This window comes from Acartia tonsa, chromosome 15, assembly GCF_053477335.1.
Source record: "Acartia tonsa isolate MP-2025a chromosome 15, ASM5347733v1, whole genome shotgun sequence".
Taxonomy (NCBI): domain Eukaryota; kingdom Metazoa; phylum Arthropoda; class Copepoda; order Calanoida; family Acartiidae; genus Acartia; species Acartia tonsa.
In genome coordinates, this window is record NC_137274.1 from 13,049,670 (window position 1) to 13,057,240 (window position 7,571).

Sequence of the window (7,571 nt, forward strand, 5' to 3'; positions counted from 1 at the left end):
AATATGGGATACTCCCCTAGATTTGAAAACCTAATAATTCAAATACATATTATTGTAAATTGTTTATACTTTGAAACAAGGATGATAACTTCCACAAAAGTGAAGCTTTTTAATTATATGTTATGACAAACAAACATAACACATAACAAAAATAAATGTTATATTATATTATTTCGCTGGTTGGCTATACCTTATTCCTGTAATAATCAGATTATTGATTAAGTATAGATATTAAATTGTATGTATGAAAAATTGATCAAAAATTACCCAAGTAGAGGTCACTTTTATAGAATATTCTTACATTTATATTACTTATTGAGATGCTTCGATATAAAGTTGTACCCTGTTCTAGGAATCATATTACAATAATCAGTTGAATAGGATAAATATATTTTAAATAAGACTAATGTTGTCATTAAAGTACAAACAAGCTGGTGGTTTTAAATTGGCGTACAGACTTGCGGTAATAATTATAGAGTAGCTACGCTTTCTAAACTATACTTAACTGTTACAGAACTTATCATGCAAAGTCTGAACTCTATAGAACGTGTTTAGTTTAATGCTTAACCTTCAGGTACGACTGATGTACAGACCTTTCCTAATTACAGAAAGCCTCACTTTAGTTTATTGTTTACATACGGGTGGCTGAAACGATTTCAGATCTGGAAATATACTTCCTAATTCTTTACTTCTAACTCTCTGTACCAGAGAAAACTCTAGGTATTATCTCAGATATAGCAGGATTAAAGCAGAGATAAAAACTAGAATTTAAGATTTTAGTAGGAGCAGCTGTGCACATTACATCCACTATAAAAATCTTAAAAGCTAGCTCTAAATACTTAGATCCACGATTTATTTTATTAAATAGACAAAGGATTCATACAATAGCTCTTAATTGTAACAAATCAACTAATTTTGAAGTGATTTTCGGATTCTTTGTTTTTTGTATGCTCAATTATAAATTCTTTAGTTAGAATTAGAGTTGGGCTTGATACATTTTGGCTGGATACCAGATATTCAGCTTATCTCTAATACCATATATCCAGCCGGATTATTAGATATTGATGACATAAAATGCATTTTTTATTTATTTTTTTATACATATATATATAAAAAGAATAAGAACTTAAAAATTAAGAAACTATTAAGTTGAGCCGAAGTGTTACTTATTGCTATATAATACCAATAATTTAAGAAAAAATGCCTTGCCTGTTTGTTAACAGGGATTTCTGTTGTATAATATAAAAACTTATATTGCTGGATATTAAGCCGAAAAGTTCCAATATCTGGGATCTGGCAGGAATATAATATTATACCAAGGGGAGCTTGTTTTTAGTTATCTCCTTTTTCCTAACATATATAGGGTATACCAAACCTAACATATATCTCCACGGGCCTTTATTTTTGGTAGTGGGGATAAAATCAATTATAGAAGGGAGGACTTAAGGGAATTTTATTAAATTCCATTTTAGTCTTAATTGCCCAGCCGTATAGCTAATGAAGGAGCGGTCAACTTAGCCTGACCGTGATAAGAGCTATAAGTACGGCGGTCATGAGTTTCTGACCGGTCACAAACGGTCAAGATTACTCCTCCCTTCTAGAATTAATTTAGGTTAGGATTATTAGGATATTTGGAGATCCCAAAACAAGCAAATCTTTATTTTAGATCTATAGGCAAGAAGAACAGTGACATCCAGGTACGTGCCCCATAAATTTCTTTTAAGTGGAAAAAGTGAAAAAGGATAACAACATCCATGAAAACAAAGCTCTGGATTCAAACGATATAGCCCAAATGAACATAAACATCCGGGGATCGAAATGAGATTTACACAGCTACTAATAAAGATAGACGTCTGATATATTTTCTAATTATCTATATCTGTCAATGTATAAAATCACGACACCTTGCAAGTATTTTGTAAGTGTACACGACCGACAAACTGACAAACTAGACAACTCAAGTATCTTGGATATTAAATGATACCAAGAGTCTTCATAACAAAATATCAGCCGTCTAGCTATATATCTCGAATAGCCACCGTGAAATTTACATATTTTATCGGACTTCCAAAAATTTTGTATTATAGGAGTATTAAGGGATCAGACAATGGACGATAAATTAATTTTTATTATCTCTAATTATGATAAAACAAAATAATTTCTTCTTTAGATTGAAATTTTTGGATGGAAAGTTTACACTTGTAATTAAAATGCTATAAAGTACCCATAGTTTTTAAAACAATGAAACTAAAGTGGTTATAAAACTTTGGGTACTTGTATAATTTACAGTCCAATGTTCTCTCCCCCTCCTAGAAAAAAAATCAAAAATAAATTAATAATCAAAATAATTTGAAATTTTTACTCTGCATGGCATTTCTATCTCAACTGGTGGACAAATTATGTATCAACGTTTCTCCCCCCACAAAATATTCTTATTATCGGGTAGGGAGGTGACAGTAAAGGTTAAATTATACAGTTTTAAGTTTTAAAGCACATTCTCTCATTTATAAGCTTAAAACTATGGTTCACCAAATTTTTTTTCTCCGTTGTCTTATTCCTTAAAATCTCTAAAAATGGCTTTGGGAATTGTAGATAGAAAATAAGGGGTTTTTTAATACAGAGAAACTAAGCGCTAAAACGCATGTCTGAGAGCATAATTTTTTTCGCTTTTTTGTAGCTATTCTTTTATAGCTAGCTTTCATATTAAATAATATTTTTTAATATTAAAAAAAAAACGAATGTTTTAAAGTTCCCAATTATGTTTATTTTTTCCTTTAATAGAAAGCTGACTTACTTTTCAAGAGTGACAAAAAAATCGTTTACTTTGAGCGCAAAAATGCCGCGTTTTATTTTCAAATTTTCCGTCAAATAATAACAGACAAAAGTTTTGCTGACATTTTCCCCCTACAATTGATATCTATTAAATTGCACATGGGCCCAATGATAATAAACATAGATAACCCTTCTTTAAATTAAATTATTGGTTGAAAAGTTTGAACTTGATCGAATTATTAGAAACACAAATTTTAATACTTTTAAATATGAGATACTACAGTTATCATCCAAAAAATAGTTATAAACCTTCCCAGGACCTATGAAAAGCTACCCTGTAAAAGAGAACACTATTGGTTCAGCGGTTAGTAAGGTCCTTTGGTTCAAAGAGACAGACAAACATCCTGTTACTTTATTATAGGGAAAATAGTTAAAAGTATTTAAGGCAAATGGGAAAATAAATCAGGAGAAAAAATGAAACCATTGTTTTTTTGTTGTTGTTCCATTATAGAATCATGCAGCTTCAAGCATACACTACAATGTCTAGACAAAGAAGAAACCAAATATAAAAGTGATAGGATGTCTGTCTGTCTGTCTTGTGTGTACGTAATGATCTCACAAACCGATATGGTTCTCCATTTTATCCTTACTTATATAAAAGTATCAGAATGTACAGTTTGTCTGTCATAATAGAATTAATCATGCAGCTTCAAGCTTAATATATATTTATGATATTGTTCTCTATTTTATGGAAGCTTCTAATAGGTCCTTAGTATGGCTTTAGGCTGTTCTTGCTTTCTCTGTCCCTTCGAATTATGAGAGTTTCTAGATGGTAGGGGCATATCTGCTAATTCTATCTTGTCTGATTCTAAAATAAGAATACTCGGTCCGAATGTGTTGCACTTTTTAGGGAAGCTGTATGTGGTTATGGGAATGTTATTGGGTGGTTTTATGCTGTTTAGCTCACTCTTAATATCCCTAGAGACTTAAAACGAAGCAAAACTACTTCTTTAAATGTAAAGGGATAGTTCTATGAAGTGTATTTAAAGAGTTAAGGTACTTAGAGTAGTGAACTTTTATATGTCTTAGTAGAATATATTAGGCATTGGATAGATATGATTATATGTTAAAGAATTTTTAACATTGACCAGACCAAACTTTTTTTATTTGACAATATCGAAAAAAGTTAAAGAGATTTGCCACATAAATTACATGAGAATGGTCTATTTTTTTCCAAATATGTATAGCCAAAACACTAATTTTAGATAATCTTTTTCCACATATTTCACAAGAGTTATAAAAAAATTGAACAGGGGTTCCCCTTGGGACAAGTTACTTAAAAAACATAAAAAATAACGTCCGGTTCACTATAGGACAGGTTTTCTATAGATTCTTTTTTAAAAAAATAAAGAAAACCGTCCGGTTTATCTACAATATACACATTATCTCACGCGGAAATACCAACTAACCATACAACATATATATATATAAAAAGACCATTCTCATGTAATTTATGTTGCAAATCACTAACTCTTTCAGATATTGTCAAATAAAAAAAGTTTGGTCAGGTCAATGTTAAAATTCTTTATCACAATCAAATCTATCAAATGCCTAATATATTCTACTAAGACATATAAAAAGATCACTACTCTAAGTACCATACTGAATATTTTATTGGTCATTCTTTGTTGTTATGTGTATTTTGTTGTATAAAAAGTTTAAAGTTCTATTAACTAGTAAATGCTATCTAAAGTTGTACTTATGACAAAAAAGTTTTTGCCATATATAACACGCAACGAAGTTGAAAATTAAAAATGAAAAACTCATTTTTTAAGGAAAATCCCTGGTAAAATCTCTTAATTTTAATCAATAACTTTATATTATGCACTACTACGTTATTTAAAATAGAAAAAACTTACAGTTCACTATTTTTTTTTAAATGCACTTCGTGAAACTATCCCTTTAAGTCCAGATTATTAAGAAAATAAAGACTAACGGTATAGGAAGCGGTTTTATATTTGCCAATTTTAGAAAATGGTCAAACATGCCTTATAGGTAGGGGAATCTGTGCTTAAAAATCATTTTCTTCCATTTTGTAATTTGAGAAAATTTAATGTTGTTTACTTACTCCGACGGACGGATAGACGGACGTACGAACGTAATAATTTTGTAGCTAGCCTTGCTCTTCTTAAAACACAGATCTTAAAAAATACAAAGAGAATTTTTGAATTTTATTAAAGTTTTTCTTTAAATAGGTTAGTTGTTTCGTTGTAATAAGCAGGGTTTCGGATCCGCATTGATTTTATGCGGATCCGGATCCGGATCCGGATCCTCAAAATTTGGTCAGTGCGGATCCGGATCCGGATCCAGATGCGGATCCGGATCCTACTGGATCCGGATCCGGATCTTTGACAATAAAAATAAAATCACCAAATTTTTACAAAAATTTTATTCTTTAATTCAAAGTCAAAAATACTTTTAATTTTCAAGTCTGAACCTAAACCTTAAAGATTGGCTCTCATCAAGAGAATGTCTGAGATTTTATATAAATTTAGGTAGATTTTTCCATTTTTTCCGCATTTTTTGGAGTCTAAGGATCCGGATCCGGATCCGCATTTTTTTGCGGATCCGGATCCGGATCCTTGGACTCAAAAATATGCGGATCCTTGCGGATCCGGATCCGGATCCAGATCCGGATCCGAAACCCTGTAATAAAGTAATATTATCTAATCAACTAAATTACACTCTTAAGACTAATGTCTTTTTTTCTGTAGTTGGCTACCAAGAACCGAATTTTACCCTTACCTAATCTGACCTTACTTAAGTAATAAAAAAACGTAAAACTACCTACCTATCAAATTATATTAGAAAGAAACGGGAGATATAGGGGAATTGTGTACACAAAAATTATAGTTAAACGTCATAATGCTTAATTATGAAGCCCTGCATGCTTTAATGGATGTTGTCAATCTTTTTTCCAGTATGGCTCCGAAACTAATATCCACTGGATTAGAACAGGTTCTCAGCCATACCTACTGAAAAATCATGTTTTGCATCGTTTTATAGATAATTATTTTTCCACGAATATTAAAATATAGGGCTAACAAAACTGGTATTAAGTTTATAATTTTTTAATTTTAATAACCACGGAAAGCAGTCTATAATACGATGCTATAAATAACTATTTTCAGATGTCCTGGTCGCCTGTAAAAGATCAGGACAGAAAAATCATAATAGAATCTACTTGGTTGTAAATATAAGACAAGAAAACAAAAAGAAACTCGAGAAACAAAGCAAAAAAAAACGCTCAAAATCTGGTCACAAGTTCATAGTTGAAGTTTAAGAGAGTTAGCTGGGCATTACTGACACTCCAACAGGGAGGGTGGGCCGACAATGAATGAAATGTATCTACTCAAACTCTAGTCCTGCTCATGGAGGGAGGGGACCTTGGGCTGTTTATTCTACTAGTCCCTAAAGTTTTATAATAAAGTTTTATTCGTTGGCTTGGCAACTTTGATTGGTAGATTTATTATTTGAGTATCCAGACAATAATTGTAAACTAAAGAAGGGGTAATTTTGTGTATCATCCTTGGGGATGTACATCAATTTATCTGCCATTTTTATTTCTTTAGACTCATGAGATCTACTCCATTTATTTACTAGTAAATCTCGTTGGATTATATTGAATACTGATAGCTTTGTACAAAGTTACATTTTCCTATCTTCTTTGCTTCAATCTTCACAAGGGGTAATTTTGTTTATTGTGTCTGGGGTAGGGAAGACTAATCTATCATTCATTGTCCCATCTCTTAGGATCCCTGAGAAATCAAACATGAAGACCACAGATCATTATTCAATTCAGGAATTTAGTTTAAAGTTTTATTTTTAGTAGCGAAGCTACTCTATAATTCACTTTGTCTGTCTGTCAGTCAGTCCGTAACGCTATGGGGGAAATGGGATTTACTCAGCTCCTATAAAAGATAAAAAGATGAAATTTTTTGACAAAATTCCCATCATTAAGGAACACAATTAACTATAAAACATTAAAGTCGGTCGGCCCGCTTTTTAGCAGGTTTTAGGCTATTTTTATATTTTCCACATTTTCCCCATATCTTTGGTGTTTATGGTTCTATTTTCAAAATTTTTCAGTTAAAGATATCAAAATTTAATTTCCTGTCGTTTGAAGTAAACGGCAAAGACAACCAGACTGCCTATTTGCAGGCTTTTGGCTATTTTTATATTTTCACAGTTTTTTTCATATCTTTGGTGTTTATGGTCCAATTTTCAAAAATTTTCCAGTTTTCTATGGATATCAAAATTGAATTTTTTGGTCCGACTTTCGAGCTTTTTTGCGATGACAGTATCAAAATATTTTTTCCATTGTTATGCGCATCTTGTATGTAATTTACTTTAACCGTCGTTATCATACAAAATAAAACAAGGTTTCGTGTTTATTTTTTCTTTCTAATAAATCTATTCCTGATATTTATAAATACACTTAAAATCTACTTGTAAATATTCCCATCTACGATTTTTTTTGTGCTTCGCTACTTATGGATGTTGACATCCTTGTTTTATTATAATTGTATAGTCAGTACAACAACAAATAATACTATTAATATATCTCTTTTCTTTACATGAGAACACTAAAGAAAAGTAACAAATTTAAAAACAAAAACCTTTAGGAACACTATAGTCATCATATCAACATACAGCTGTATCTCTTTAATCTCATACCTAATTCTTCTACATATAGTCAACTCAAAACAATACCACACTTTACTACACTATAGGTAATA

The 7,571-nt window shown here is 31.0% G+C and overlaps 1 protein-coding gene across 1 annotated transcript in view; it reads right to left on the reverse strand.

Moving 5' to 3' along the window:
* Positions 1 to 7,571, reverse strand: part of LOC145306867 (transcriptional regulator protein Pur-beta-like) — a 54,847-nt gene that overhangs the window by 34,639 nt on the left and 12,637 nt on the right. The window lies entirely within an intron of this gene.